Here is a 16,933-nt window from a genome sequence, read left to right on the forward strand (position 1 = left end):
TTAAACCCTCACAAGTACTAGGACTTGTATAATATGAGCAAACATAATTACATTCTGGAATATAAAAGAAATTTGAAGGATTTGACCCAATTCGATTAACTTACGTAAACTAAGTTACATAAGCTAACCGTACGCGCATAGGCGGTAACGGGTGATTGGAAGAGTTATGAAAAAAGTTCAATATGCCAAAACATTCTTATTAAGTTACCATGTCAGTAGGTTATTCACTTTGTATGCACATTATAGTTTAAAACCCATTTATGCACAAAAGGGCATAATTGGTATTTTTATGGCATAATTCGAGAACTTGCATAAAACCCGACAAACGATTATGATCAAGTAGTATAACCACAAAGGATTATCCTACACATAAATATGATCATAATGCAACTTCAATTCAGTAGCTAAGTTGGCTAATTCGGGTTAGAATTGAAAGTCAAAGTAGAAGTCAAATTGCTTGACTTTCAGTTGCGAACCGAGCAATAAAGTAGAAATGACGGGCTGAACATGCTTAGACGTGTTTTAATATTATTTACCAACTGATATGGTGTTAAAAACATGTGTTTAAACACTTATAAGTTCAGTTTATAAGTTTTCCAAAAACTGCGTTTTTGACTTTTTATTAAATATAACTTTGACCCATCATTTGACCAATTTAACGTGATTTCTAGGAGGTTCCCTTTGAGGGATTATCACCACCTACCTTATTATGATCACATAGCCATGTTCGATTCGAACAATGGCTGGACCATAATGTCTTAACCGAAAGTCAAAACAGAAGTCAATTTGATTAGCTTTCAGCTAAATACTTAGCCTATAAAATGAAAGAGCTAAGAATGAATACTTACTTGTATTCCAGAAGAAATGTTGAACTCAAAGGAGGCTCCTTTTATGATTAGGAACACTCAAATAGAAGATAGAGAGGAAATGTATGAAATGAGCAAGCGACTAAGTTGATCAAGCTTGCTATTTATACAAAAGGAAGATGCACAAGATGATACCAGGTGTTAGGGACTGTTATAAGATGTTCCCAGGTGTATTTGAGGTGTCTCATGTTGCGCAAGAGTGGTAGAACTCAAGCTAAGTTGTAGCAGGAGCAGACTCCCTTGGCTCCCAAACAAAACTCCCAATGACAATCCTTACGGACCGTAAGAGGTGATGGCTTCCGGTCCGTAAGCCTTCAAAGCACCCACTGTTTTGGTTTCCATGCGGACCGTAAGGACTATGGCCTTGCGGTCCGTAACCGCTTCCCAGATACAATAAAACTCCTAGCTTACGGTCCTTAAACACTAATGGCTTACGGTCCGTAAGCGTCACTCAAAAGCCAAAATTGGCATGTTGACATAAATGGTCCCTCCCCAAGCATTCTTTCCACAACTTTACAAAATTAGTCCCTCTCGCTCAACAACGTGGCATAAATGAGAGTTAATTGGACACGTGTCATTATATCATTAGACACAAATTTCCAAGGTGTTACAAATGGTCCAGATTAGTACACACAGTTCACTCTCAACCTAGTGTTTACTCTAGAACCGTACCCTATATATATATTGGGAGAAAACCCAATTAAATGAGAAAACTCAGCAAACCTTATTGTGTGGTCTAGATTGCTCCACATCAACATATGATTTTAGAAATTTGGGGGTAGGATTGTCTTTTTACACATGTTGTATCCTTTTATACACACACCCCAATACATGACTGCAAGTCATTTCATTCACCATCACAAGTTTTGTACTTGACCCCACCCTCTTACCAACTCCTTCATCTTTCTCTCTCTAAAAAAACAACAAGAACACCTTTTTTTCAATTTCATCAGATTTGAACAAGCCATTTCTCAAAGACTAGATCTAGATCTTGTACACATTCCTTTCTATTGAAGCCACCAAATCTGAGGATCGAAGCACTATCAAAGCTCTTCAAGAAAAGGAAGTAAGGTGTTGCTCTCATCACATCTTTAATACTGTTTTTAGAGAGAGAAGACTAATGTTTTGGAGAGAGAAACAACAATCTTCATCTTGTTCATCTAGACTCCAAGAACACACGTACAAATGTGTGTGAGAGAAACACGTTTAAAGATCTTACTTTTGTTATTTATGTAATTTGTTTAGATTTATACTTTTTATAATATTTGATAGATTGAAAATCAGAGCTTCGTTTGTTTATTTCAAAATTTAAATCAAGACCAAGAAGAAATTTTTATGTGCCCAAATTCTTTCTTCAAAAATCTGGTCTTCTTGGTTGTTTCAGATTCATATGTGTTTCAAACATATGTGTTTAAAGCAGATTTGATGTTCGATTCATTACTTTTGAGTTTTTTTATGAGTTCTTTGATTTTTGGTGATGTTATTTTCAATAAAATGTGTCTTTTTTTTATCCTTACCAGGTGGTGATTCTACTAGATGGCATATCCTATTACTTCAGCCAGTAGCTACATATGTTATGTTTTTTACAGCTACATATGTAACGACCCATTGTTATATATGTTAATGACCAGCTTATTGGAATAGGTTAATTGTTGGTGATATCTTTTTACATGGAAGGTTTTGGTTTTGGGCGTTTAAAACATGTGTTTGAAACAATAATCCAGTCTTCTTGGTTTGTTTCAGATCCATATGTATTTCAAACGTATTTGTTTGAGTCAACTGTGATGTTTGATTCATGGCTTTTGAGTTTTTTATCCTTATTCTTCTTTGATTTTTTGTGATGTTATTTTTGAATAAAATGTGTTTCTTTTTTCCATCATCAACAGGTGATGATTTTGCTGGATGGCATATCCTGATTTCAGTACACCTCTCGAAGAAGTTTTAAATTCTTAGCTTTTGCCTATTATAACGTGTCTTCTGTATTGGTTTCTAATTATATTGTTTCCACCAATACATAGTACATGTGTTAACATTTCAGAGTAACACATGTTACAATTACAAAATGTGTCACCAAAACATCTTTAACCAGGTTACACACATTGTATAGAAGATGTTACATGTGCACACATAAGTAATTACATGATATAAAGCAGGAACCAAGTTTTGATCATGTTACACATGTTACAAACAAGTTGTAACATGTGTAACACATGTAACATTTGTGGCAACATGTAAAACGTGTTACATGACTTACGTAAATTATGTAACCTGGTCACACATGCCATGCTCTGTATCTTTTTTAACACATGATAACACATGTACAACCAGTTACCATGTTACACATAGGTAGTTACATGAGTTACACTAGAGGCTAACACATTTATTGCCAGGTTACACATGTGACCTATGTGTTGTAACATGTGTTACACATCGGGGTAACATATGTTGTATACAGTGTGTTACATATGTTATACCCAGTGAGTTAGAGATGTATACCTATGTCACACATGTTACATCTTGGTGTTACTTACGTTTACAGTCTCTTGTCTGGCACATGACCTACATACTTGTTAATGTGGTTTTTTAATCCTTATATGTCTACTTTCGAAAGATGATCAACAACACCCGCCTCACTACTATGTTTATGAGCAAACATAAGGCACCAAATACTTGACAACTTATGACGACCAAGCTGGGGTTCATTGTAAGAAATATATGTTAATGTAGTTTTGTTTAACCTTCACACGCCCTGAGTTTGATGAACTTGTTGTTGTTGTAAATGAAGATGTTGCTTATGAAGATGAAGATGCTTATCAAGATATGAAGATATCTTTTGTGCCCAAGATGAAGACGCTTATCAAGAAATGAAGCATAATTTGGTTTTGTTTAAATTGGGGCATCACCACTGATGGTAGATAATTAGTTTGAAAATCCATAATTGTTACAGTATATGTTTCAAATTTTTTGTTGGTTTGGTTGTTTTTGTATAAACTTCACTCGGATATCACATTTTCATTACTTTTAGAAAGTTCATAATTTGTTTTTGTATAAACATCACTCAGATATCACATTTTCATTACCTTTAGAAAGTCCATAATTTAATCTGAATATCTCATTTTTTATAAATAAAGAGTCGTGTTTTTTTTACTGGCATAATTAGCTACATATGTTACAATTTGCTGCCAGCTACATATGTTGCATTTTGACAGATACATAATTTACCTTTTTTGACAGCTACATATGCAACAACCCTTTGTTAAATATGTAACAACCAGCTAGGAGACACTTGTTATGTTCAACACCATTTAAATATGTTAACAAAACAAAAGTCACTTGTCATGGTGTAATACATTCTACATTTGTTTCGTATGTTACATCGGAACTAAGTTGCATATGTTACACATCTAAGCAGTCTTTGGTAACAAAGCAGTTGTACATGTGTAACACATGTTTGTAACATGTTTTATACAAGAGGGTAACATATGTACAACCACTTTTAACATTAGTATACATGTTAAACATGTTACATTGCTAAAAACAACTCTAGCTACACATGTAACTAGCACAATGTTACCTATATACGCTCTGAACTTGATTAATTTGTCTCTCCTTCTCCTCAGACTCGCAGACGATTAAAGAACAAACAATAAATCCTTCAACAATCATCATTATATATTTCAGATAAGTCCTTCCATTGTTAATGCCCATTTTTGGATGAAGACGGATGTTGTTGTAAAGGCCATTCTTGGAAGCATTACAACTATTGATATAAAATTCATTGTTAGTATGCCCATTTTTGGATGAAGACGGATGTTGTTGTGAAGGCCATTTTTTGGATGTAACAACTATATGTAACATGTGTAATATGGCTATACATATGTTACCTTGTAGTGTAACACATGTTATAAACATGTGTTACATATGTGCAGCCCCTTTGGTGTCAATTTAAACCTAGTATAATTACATATGTAACAACATTACATCATCCAAAATGTCACATCAATTAGTACACAAGTAATGTATGTAACTAGAAGTATATGAGACTAGTGTAATGAATTAAAGTGAGAAAAGATGCATGTCATGTTATATTATATTTGCATATAAATACTTGTCATTTCGTGTATAAGTTAGATATTGAATTGGTAAACAAAAAACCACAAAACTTAATTACAAATTCAGACCTTAAAAGCTAATTATGTTCATTTCTTGATAAGCATCTTCATCTTTAACACAAACAATTCCTTCATTACATATTTAGACTGTATATAGGTACATTTCGCTAGTTACATATGTACCTAGAGTTGTTATTAACAATGTTACTAGTAGATAAAAAAAACTGCATTAACGTATATTTTTTACATTGAACCCAGCTTGTTGGTCATGAGTCTTATACATGGCAAGAAGTTCTTCCAATGTGTCTTATGATTTACCAATAACAGGATGATACTGCTCGTTGACAGTCGGTGTCCATAATTTAGTGCCATTAGAAGACTCCTAAAGATGGAAACGTGGAGTATGTTCTAGATCATCTGTGAACATAGGGATGGATGTTAGTATAAGTTTACGTATGTTATGAACGTTGTAACACGTTTAGCACCCTAGGATAAAAAAGATCATCATGACACTTATCACCATGTTACACATGTTACATTGTGTATGCACATGTAACATCTTCTCTACAACATGTGTAACATGTGTTACACCGAAATGTTACACAAGTATTTCCAGTTTACACATGTTACATCTTGTATAACATGTGTAACCTGATTAAGAAATAGCAGGGACCGGCTTAGTATCGTACAAACTACCAATATCAGTTCAAAAACTTCGGAGCCTAAACGTGGAGATACTGGCGAGTCTTCATCATCCACATCATTTTCTGGAGGGAATAAAATGTATAATGTCATACACATGTTACATTTAGTTGTTACATCCAAAAAAATGGCCTTCATAACAACATCCGTTTTCATCCAAAAATCTGTCTTCATCCAAACTTAAATCCAAAAAATGGCTTTCACAACAACATCCGTCTTCATCCAAAAAATGGCCTTCACAACACATTACAATCAAACTTAAAAGTAACAAAAATGTTTATACAAACTTAAATATATAAAAATGATCCAAAAATGATCCAAAAACTATCATAAGATAACAAAAATCTAGCTATGCTTCGTGACTTGATAACCATCTTTATCTTGAACACAAACATCCATTCACCTATGATCAAAATAACTATATTAGTGTTAATCTCCTAAAATTAAACTTATTAACACAAATGTAACAACAGGTATACATGTTATACATGTGTAAACTTTTGTTGTAACACATATAACAACTATATGTAACATGTGTAACGTGGCTATACATGTGTTACCCTCCAATGTAACACAAGTTACGAACATATGTTACATATGTGCAGTCCCTTTTTATGTCCAAGAAAGGGCTGGTGTAACTATAAGTAACATGTGTAACATTGTTACAACATATGTACCTGCTAATTATGCCAACAAAAAACACAACTTTTTATTTGTAAAATAAACAAGATCATCAACTATTAAATTATGTACTTTCTAAAGGTAATGAAAATGTGATCATCGAGTAAGTTTATACAAGACAACTAACAACCCATCTAAAATGACATTTCAACATTTTAAAAGATATTGATTTGTAATGAAACAACAACTAAGAATATCAAAAACTCAAAATGATTTTAACACAAAAACAAAAACCTGCAAATTACATAAAAATTTACCCATTACTGTAACACTTTAAGCACAAAAAAACATATTAACAACCATTTTAACAAAAAAAAAATGAAGTGTGAAATGATTTTTCAAAATAAAATACTCAAGAGATTGTTGTTTCTCTCTCTAAAATTGTGGTCAATTAGGTTCAAACCTGTGACACCCCGCGAGAACGCTTAGCTTATTCAGTAGCCGCACGCCAAATTTCAGGACGAAATTTCTTTCAACATGGAGATATTGTGACAACCCACACGTCCCATCTTATAATGTTTCTTTTCAGCTTCAATTTACGTTGTAATTTAGTGGAACTAATTTACGTGTTAATATATTTTTGGCTATTTATAAAATATATGTGTAAGGGGCTGTTTGGCAACATCTGAATGGTTAAGTGCTGAATCAGTAAGAGGTCTGAACTATTAAGTGTTGAACCAGTAAGAGGTCTGAACCATTTAGAGCCTGTATAATGCTTAACCGTTCAGAGCCAAATGTCTGACCAATTCAAATTAGAGGTCTTAACCATTCAGACTCTGTATAAATCTTAACCATTCAGAGGCAAATGTCTTAACCATTCAGACATCTGCTCGTGAAACAAACAATCTGAACCATTGAGTGTTAAACCAGTAAGAGGTCTGAACCATTAAGAGCCTCATTAAGAGGTAAACAAACAGCCCCTATGTCTGTTCGAATGTTAAAAGCTATTATTATCACTATAATTAAATCCAGCCGCACACTATATAATTATAGTGTGCAGTCACACACATTGTTTCCAGTCGCACACCCTCTTAGTTGGGCCTCCAATCAGCTGAGCCCAGACTTCAACTGGCGGCACACCCCGACTTGTATCAAGACCGCACACACATGAATTGCACATGAGTGAGGCATATGGGATAGTTGTACACCACTTTTAGGTGTGCGGCGTCTTGAATGTGGGTATAAAAACACATAGCTGTGACAACTGTCAAAATTTCAGGTATCTGTACAACTACTAAACCCTGATTAGTGCTTAATGACTGTGCTGAATTGCAATTAATGACTTGAATTATTTTCTGATTATTACCATATACATACATGTGCATCACATATGCTTAATGTCATATCATTAATGCATGAGAACTTTATTGACTCAAAAGGTGCACGAAATACAGTTAGCACAGTTATCAGACAAATCAGGAGAATGCTGACAGAATTCAGCATCTAGGCAGACAATGTATTGAGACACAGAATGAGCCAGAAACCAAGTATTACACTAGTATAGTGTGTAGGAAAGTAAGGATCACAAAACTGCCTTCCTAGAGATAGTTTAAGTGCCGGAAAGTGCCTAAAACTCACATAAAGTGCTGAATTCAGCAAAAATCAGCAACTTTCAGCATTTAAACAACTAATATCATGCAGAAATATGATTGAACGGTCCTGAATGCTTTCCTAAGTGTCGGGAATCAAAAGTGTCACAAAAGGGTACATAAAGCACACTAAACTACATAGTTTAGCACCTTAACGAACCGGTAAGCAACCGAACAACCAGACACTACCCGAAACACCAAATTTCACTAGAAGCACTGTTTTAACATTACCAAGCTAGTTATGGTCCCCGAATATCATAACACTACATAAATATCAACTAACTAAGTATCTAACTAGTTACTTACATTTTTACCATAATCTAACTAGATTGTTACAACCTAGCCTACATACCCCCCCCCCACCTATGGGACGGCCCAACAAGGGCCCCACTTACTTGATTTGTATTAAAATATTATTAGATCATGTTTCTCCATTTAGAACATAATAACCTTGGGTTAAAGTCTTGAAATTGTTATAAGTATAACCCTTGTGTTCATAACTTCATTTCTACACACACTAAAACACACACAACTCTCTCCTTCTCCCTCGTGTGCTCTCAGCCGAAAACCAACACACACACACTCACCATTTTCGATCATCCCTCATACATTCCAAGCATAAATCAAGGTGTTAGAAGACACACAAAGGAGCTAGGAGCTTGTAGAAGTTCAAGGACCTCTTTCATTTGCTATTATCCATCTCTTATCTTCTCTTGATCATCCCTAGCCTTGAGTTAGTGGTAAGAACCTTGATCTTTCTATTTTACATCTATTTCAAGTGGTTAAAAGATGTTACATAATGATGATCTTGAAGAACATGAAGAATCACAAGAATAAAACATGAACATAAGCATGAATACGTAAGAAATCTTAATGTTTATGTGTTGTAATACTTGTTGATTGTTGATTGCTTGTGAAAATGATGTTGATCACCATATGATCTTGCTAGATCATGATTAAAAACATAATCTAGCAAGATGAGAGGATGAAAGTGTTGTAGGATCATAGATCATCCTCATAAGAAACATGAACTTGAAAGAACATGTGGTTTTCTTGAAAAATAATGATCAAAGTAAGTTGTAATACTTGTAGATCTAAAACTTCATGGATGGTTTTTCAAAGGAACGAAGTTAAAAACACACGATTTACTTGATCTTGGTTCTTACATAAATGAACCCTATTTTTAAAGGTTAAATAAGTGTAGAAACACTTATGTAACAAGAAAAATCAAAGAAGAAATATTTTGAAAAACATGAATATAAGTTGTGAAGACCCATTTTCTTTAAAAGTAAAGTTTTTAAGGAATCAATCACACTTTAAAGGGTAACAAGGCTTACTAAGAACACTAGTAAGTTACTACAATTTTTTGTGAAATTTCAAGTTCATGAAGTAGTAGATTATGCTTGTTTTTAGAAAAATTGGTAAGTAAAGATTGTTTATTGTTGATTGTGGATTGATTGTGTTGATTTTACAAAAGAAAATGATATACCTTCTAGGTATGGAAAGCTCCATTTTTAGAGGAAACTATGGCAAAAATATACAAATATAAGAATACGAATACAAATACACCCATCATTGGAAAGGATATACAAGTATAAATACTTGAGAAATATCAAGTCAAAATATATTATTTTAACAAATATTCCAAAAATTAGTAAATATAATTTTAAGTTAAAATTTTTAATATTTTAACAAATAATTATAACTTGGAATAATATCGAAGACACGAAGAAACGTAACTCGAAGACACTAATTAATACTAAGTCAAGGCATGACCCACTCGTCTAATAGATCATAGTACGTTGTAGGTAGTCGTGTACGCCAGGTGAAGCCTTATGTTACGTTGTTTACGAAGACGCAAGACTGTGAGTTCATGACCCCCTTTTCATTTAACTGTTTTCGGTTTTATAACTTCGGGGGTGAAGTACATGTTACAACAGTTTACAAACGTTATTATTTGGTATGGTTAGCTAAGGAAGGGTACTGCTAGATCATGTGAGTGGTGGGTATGACGCTTAAGACCATTAATCCTTGTTGTAGGACCGAGGGACATGAGTGATAGATCTATTTGGGTGTAACGAGCCCCACTCATGTTGGACCAGGGTTTGGCCCATGGGTTGACTATGTCTTACAGCCGGAAGCCCGGTGCAAAGTCTGCTAGGTTTGAGCCTTTCTGCATCACGTCACACATATTAATGGCCTTGCAAACCATTAATGATCTGTTTTTCCTTGTTGCTTTCATGCCGGGATTTACAAACTTACATACATACTTTCAATGATTACAAAGGTTTATTCTTACACACAAACAAACCCATGAACTCACTCAACTTTTGTTGATGTTTTTAAACTACATGTATTTCAGGGAATTAAATGTGGATCTGGCGGGCGTTCGGGAGTTCCAAGTGTTGTTTGAGAATAAAAGATATCATCCATGGTCTTAGGTTTTGGTTAGTGTGTCTTATCCTAGACGAGACACGTCTTCCAAAACCTGGTTTTATTTAATGTCTTTTGTGGAGTCCTTGTGAACCCTAAAAACAAGTTGCATGGTTTGTACTCGAATTTGAATTCTATGTTTTAAAACAATGTTATTGTCCTGTTTTTAAACTTATTTAATGGATGAACATCTTCGGTTTTATCATATAGTTATTGTTATGATTGAATGCAATGATATTAAGCAAGTCACACATAATCACGCTTCCGCAAAAGTCAGGGTGTGACAGTTTGGTATCAGATCTTCGATTGTAGCGGACTAGGATTCCTTCTCGAGTCTAGACTACAATCATTAGGGCTCATGAAAATATTTTTACAACATGTTTTCATTGCATACACAAGAACGCCCAGATTCAGGGAAACGAACTTTTTTATAAACAAAAAAAAACAAGAAACACAATGCACAGTTACCTTGGTGGTTTAGTTTGGGAGACTAGGTGGTTTAGTCTGAGAGACTGGGTGGTTTAGTCTGGGAGACTAGGTGGTTTAGTCTGAGAGACTGGGTGGTTTAGTCTGGGAGACTGGGAGGTTTAGTCTGGGAGACTAGGAAGGATACTTGATTACATGATTTCATTATCTTTGATTGCATAATGTTAGTAGTTAATATATGTGCATATGTTGTGATTGTTCGGTTACAAACACTATGTCTTCATCCGAGAGCGGATTGTCCGATACCGATGACCCTATGGTTGTAGTCTCAGATGACGAGATTGCACCAGAGCCAGAGATCTTTACTTCCGATACTGAGAGCGACCCAGACATGATGTCAGACGACGACGACGACTTTCAGCCGTTTGCGTTGCCTGATTTTGGAGTTGACTTACCGCTTGCTGATGGTATCCCAAACGAGGATCCTTTCATTATTCCCATTCCAGTTCACGATCATCTTATCATCGGTCATCCCGATGGTGAGCATGTCGTGGCGCCGATCCTCGCTCACATTCCTCTCATAGTCATCCCACCTGAGGATTGGCCTTTTGATGATCTTTTTGACGATGATTTTGATCTGTTTGTTGATGGTCCTCCCGATGACGCGCATGGTGATGGAGAGCTCGATGAGGACGTTGTTGCTATTCCACTTCTTGGGATCCCCGTTATTGAGATTTCTTCTGACTCTAGTTTACACTCTGTCTCAGATTCCTTTGAGTCTGTGACTTCTTCCGCTTTACATGCAGTTGGACTGCGACGTTATGCCACTGATTCTGACGACGATACGGCCATGTCAGCTGCCCCGTCTCCTCCACATGACTTTGAGCCTGGACTTGAGCCCGATTATGTCCATGTTGATCAGCCTGTTGATGCACCCGCTGATCCTGAGCCCTTGCCTGATCATGACCCTATTCCATTTGGCTTACCTGACATTGCACCCCTCATACCTGATCCAGTCCCTGCACCCGCTAAACCCTCCTGTTATTGAGCCAGTCACTCCTCCACTTGCACCCGCACCTGCTGATGTTGCTCTTTTTCACCAAGTGGAGTCTTATGTTCACCGTGTTGATCTCCCTATTGTTTTCTTGCAGGACATACCCGCACCCCGTCCAGGGGAAGGCACTTCTGGCCAGCAGCCGAGTCATGACCCTCATGTTTCAGCAGCTTACCCACACATACCTCAGTCTGCACCTTTTGCTCCTTATACTTCTTCACCACTTGATGAGCCACTCAGATTGTTCCCACCTTACATCTTGCCGATATCTGATCCCTACCATCCCTCGCACTTTACTGGTTATACACGGGATGAGTTACTTCAATCATTACAACTCCAGTATGAGATCATGAGTCGCAGGATTTTAGAGCTTGAGATGACACCACGACCTTTGCCATGTCCGTGTCAGCCTGCTTTTGTTCCCCCTCATTCATCACCGTCTCCCTTTTCGCATCCCCCTGCACCACTTACTCCATTTCTAGAGTTTGATACTTGATTTCTTACCATTAAGCAGCAGATCAGTTATCAGTTGCGTCATGTTTATCAGCTTGAGGAGGAGCTTGCGCATGTGCGCAGCTTGCTTTTTGTTCCTCCACCTCCTCCTCCACCACCATCAGCATAGCCGGTTTTTGGTTTTATGTAGGTCTCTTTGCTTTTGATGAGAGCACCACTATTGAGCTGAGCTAGTGAAGCCTTTTGGAGACCACCTTTTGACTCTATGACTTTTGGTAGATTGATAGACATTTTGGACAAGGGTAGTGTGACCCTGTGTTCCCTTTTGATACGATACTTTTTTAAAACATGTAACAACATTTGTGGTTGATGATTAATGAAAGCTCAATTGTCATGTTCTCATTAAATACATTGTTAATTTACTTGTTTGTGCTATGATTGTGATGATTACATGCTTACTTGTTATGGTAAACACTACTATATACGTACTAATTATTACGCGAATACGACCTGACCTATACAATCTTCTTTTAGAAGATGCCTCCTCGAAGGAATACTCAGTTGCCCACAACAGAGGTAGAACTGCAAGAACGAATTTCACAGGCAATCGCACAACATGAGGCCCTACGCTCTGAACACAACGGAGGTACCTCAGGAAATAACCCACCTCACGGTAATGTTTAAGTTACCCAAGACCCATTACAATACGTTTGGACATTCCACGTGCGTTTGCTAATGCTTTCTGTGAATGATGTTGCTTGCACAGGCTGTACTTACAAGCAGTTCCTTGACTGCAAGCCTCTGAACTTTGACGGCACCGGAGGTGCTATAGCTTTCGTAAGATGGGCTGAGAAGACCGATTCTGTGCTGCGGATGAGCAAGTGTGCGCCGGAGCACCAGGTCACTTACATTTCTAGACTATTCCTAGATGGACCTCCGTCGTGGTGGAACCTTCAGGTTCAGACTCTAGGTGAGGTTGCAGCTTATGGTATGACTTGGGACGAGATGAAAGAGCTGATGCGCAAGAAGTACTGCTCGAGGGCTGAGATTCTGAAGTTGGAAACCTAGTTTTGGAATCTGAAGATGGATGGACCTAAGATTGATGAGTATGTATAGAGATTCCATGACCTGTCTCGTGTTGTCACCTACATGGTAGAGCCAGAGTTCAAGCGAGTTAACGTTTCACTTGGGGATTGGCACCCCAAATTCTGAGCATGGTGACTACCTCTAGGCCTCCAACGATTATTGAAGTTGTCGAACTGAGCGTGGCACTGACTGAAGAAGCGATTAGATTGGGCAAGTTTTCCACCTCCGAGCAGAAGAAGAAGGAGACTCATGTCGAGTCATCAGGAGAGAACAAGAGGAAGTTCTCGAACTTCAAGAAGGGTACCCAAGGAAACAACAGTGGTACTAACAAGAAAAAAGATGCGAACCCACCAGCCGAGCTTAGAACTGGTGCTGCTACTGCTGAAGGCAAATGGAAAGGATACATGGGCACCCTACCCAAATGTGATGTATGCCAGTTCCATCATGCCGGCCAGTGTAGGTTTAGGAAATGTGAAAACTGTGGGAAGAATGGTCATTCGAAGGAGACGTGTTGGGGTGGTAATGGTCGTGGGAATGGTGGTCAAAGAGGAAATGGTAATGGCAATGGAAACCGTGGTGGAAACCGTTATGGAAATTGCAATCAAGGAGGAAATGATGGTAATGGAAATCGTGGTGGTTCTGGAAATCAAGCTGGTAACGGAAACCGTGGAGCAAACAACAATCAGGGCGGTACTTGAAACAAACAAGGTTTCTTTAGCTGTGGTGATGTTGGGCATTTCAAGCGGGATTGCCTGAAGAACAATCAAGCCCAGGGAAGAGTTTTCAACATTGGAGCTAGGGAAGCTCGTCAGGATCCGAACGTAGTCACTGGTACGTTCCCTATTAACCAACATTTTGCATCTGTGCTATTTGATACTGGTGCCGACTATAGATTCATATCTCTAGAGTTTAAGAATATACCTCGGGTTAGTTGCCAGTAAGTTAGATATCCCGTATTCAATAGAACTAGCTAATGGAAAGCTAGTAGAAGCAAACGAAGTGATTAGAGGCTGTGTAATAGAGCTGGGAGAGCATGAGTTTGCGCTTGATCTTCTGACTGTCGAATTGGGAAGTTTCAACGTAGTAGTTGGAATGGATTGGTTATCAAGTAACCGAGTTGAGATCGTATGTCGTGAGAAGATCATCCGTATCCCGATGGTGAATGGGGAGACGATCGTAGTGCACGGAGAAAAGCATGATACGCCTCTAAGGATTATCAGCTGTTTGAAGGCCCGAAAGTTTTTGCAGAAAGGATGTGTTGCCTTCTTGGCTCATGTTGTTGATAAAGAAGCCGAAGAGCCGAAGCTGGAAGATATCCCTGTGGTAAGGGAATATCCTGAAGTCTTCCCAGAAGACTTGCCAGGATTGCCGCTGTAATAACAAGTCGAGTGCCGTATTGACTTGGTTCCAGGCGTCGCGCCTGTAGCCAAGGCACCTTATCGACTTGCGCCTTCAGAGATGCAAGAGTTGTCGACGCAGCTTCAGGAGCTACTGGACAAGGGATTCATTCGACCAAGCTTCTCGCCTTGGGGAGCTCCAGTTCTATTTGTAAAGTAGAAGGATGGTAGTTTTCGTATATGCATTGACTACCGAATGCTAAACAAGTTGACCATCAAGAATCGGTATCCTTTGCCGAGGATTGATGATCTCTTCGACCAACTTCAGGGTTCGAGTTACTACTCCAAGATCGATCTTCGATCAGGTTATCACCAGCTGCGGATTCAAGAAGAGAGTATACCGAAGACTGCCTTTAGAACTCGTTATGGACATTAGGAGTTTCTAGTAATGCCATTTGGTCTGACGAATGCACCGGCAGTATTTATGGATTTGATGAACCGAGTTTGCAAGCCATATCTCGATAAATTCGTGATTGTATTTATCGATGATATTTTGATTTATTCGCGGACAAAAGAAGACCATGAGCAACACCTTAGAGCCATAGCTGCACAAGAAGAAGAAACTATATGCTAAGTTCTCGAAGTGTGAGTTCTGGTTGCGTGAGGTACAATTCCTTGGTCACGTGGTAAACAAGGATGGAATCCATGTGGATCCCACCAAGATCGAGGCGATCAACAATTGGGTATTATCGCCGATTCATTGAGGATTTTTCTAAAATCGCTCAACCGCTGACCTCCGTTACTCAAAAGGATAAGAAGTATGAATGGGGAGATAAGCAAGAAGAAGCATTTCAGTTGCTTAAGAACAAGCTTTGCGATGCACCTATTTTATCCCTACCCGAAGGCACCGATGACTTCATGGTATACTGTGACGCTTCGCGTCAGGGATTGGGCTGTGTGCTGATGTAGCGACAGAAGGTTATCGCCTATGCTTCATGCCAATTGAAGGTTCGTGAGAAGAATTACACCACACATGATTTGGAATTAGGCGCAGTGGTGTTTGATTTGAAGATTTGGCGGCATTACCTTTATGGTACCCGATGCATGATCTTTACAGATCACAAGAGCCTACAACACATATTCGATCAGAAAGAGCTTAACATGAGACAGTGACGTTGGGTTGAGTTGCTAAATGATTATGATTGCAAAATCAAATATCGCCCAGGAAAGGCGAATGTGGTGGCAGATGCCTTGAGTCGAAAAGAGAGGATGAAGCCCATAAAGGTTAGGGCTTTGGAAATGATTGTACAGACAGACCTCTCGTTGCGTATTCGTGCTGCACAGAGAGGAGCTCTTAAGAAAGAGAATCTTAAGGCTGAATATCTCCGTGGGATAGAGAAAAAGTTGGTACCCAACAAGGAAGGAACCTTGTGTTTTATGGGACGAATTTGGGTTCCGCTTTTTGGTGGTCTGAGAAATGTTATTTTTGATGAAGCTCATAAAACGAGGTACTCGATCCACCCAGGATCGGACAAGATGTACCAAGATTTAAAGGACTATTATTGGTGGCCAAGACTTAAGGGTGATGTTGCTACTTATGTTGGAAAATGCTTGACTTGTGCCAAGGTAAAGGCCAAGTATCAGAAGCCTTCAGGTCTTCTGCAGTAACCTGAGATACCCATGTGGAAGTGGGAACAGATCTCAATGGATTTCGTAACAAAGTTGCCAAAGACTCCCAGAGATCATGATACGATTTGGGTAATCGTAGACCATCTGACAAAGTCTGCGCACTTTTTGCCGATCAGGGTAAAGGATAACACAGGTAAGCTAGCTGAGCTGTACCTAAGAGAGATAGTCGCACGTCATGGAGTGCCTATCTCGATTATATCTGATAGAGACGGACGATTTGTGTCAAGAATTTGGCAATCTTTCCAAGAAGCATTTGGTTCTCAGTTAAATCTGAGCACAACATTTCATCCTCAGACGGACGGTCAAAGTGAGAGAACGATTCAGACATTATAAGATATGCTTCGTGCTTGCGTAATGGACTTGGGTGGCAGTTGGGACATTCACCTGCCTTTGGTTGAGTTCTCCTATAACAACAGCCACTATACAAGCATTCAAGCTGCACCGTTCGAATCTCTCTACGGACGAAAATGTCGATCACCGTTCTGCTGGGCAGATGCAGGTGATA

The 16,933-nt window shown here is 38.2% G+C and overlaps 1 long non-coding RNA gene across 1 annotated transcript; it reads left to right on the forward strand.

The window, feature by feature from the left end:
• The first annotated feature begins 1,724 nt into the window (after positions 1–1,724).
• LOC110881580 lies at positions 1,725–3,875 on the forward strand. Its single transcript, XR_002559798.1, has 3 exons — positions 1,725–2,053; positions 2,753–3,570; positions 3,652–3,875. It is a non-coding gene; the product is annotated as an uncharacterized LOC110881580 (long non-coding RNA).
• The last annotated feature ends 13,058 nt before the right edge of the window (positions 3,876–16,933 follow it).

The sequence above is a fragment of the Helianthus annuus genome, chromosome 11 (genome assembly GCF_002127325.2).
Source record: "Helianthus annuus cultivar XRQ/B chromosome 11, HanXRQr2.0-SUNRISE, whole genome shotgun sequence".
Taxonomy (NCBI): domain Eukaryota; kingdom Viridiplantae; phylum Streptophyta; class Magnoliopsida; order Asterales; family Asteraceae; genus Helianthus; species Helianthus annuus.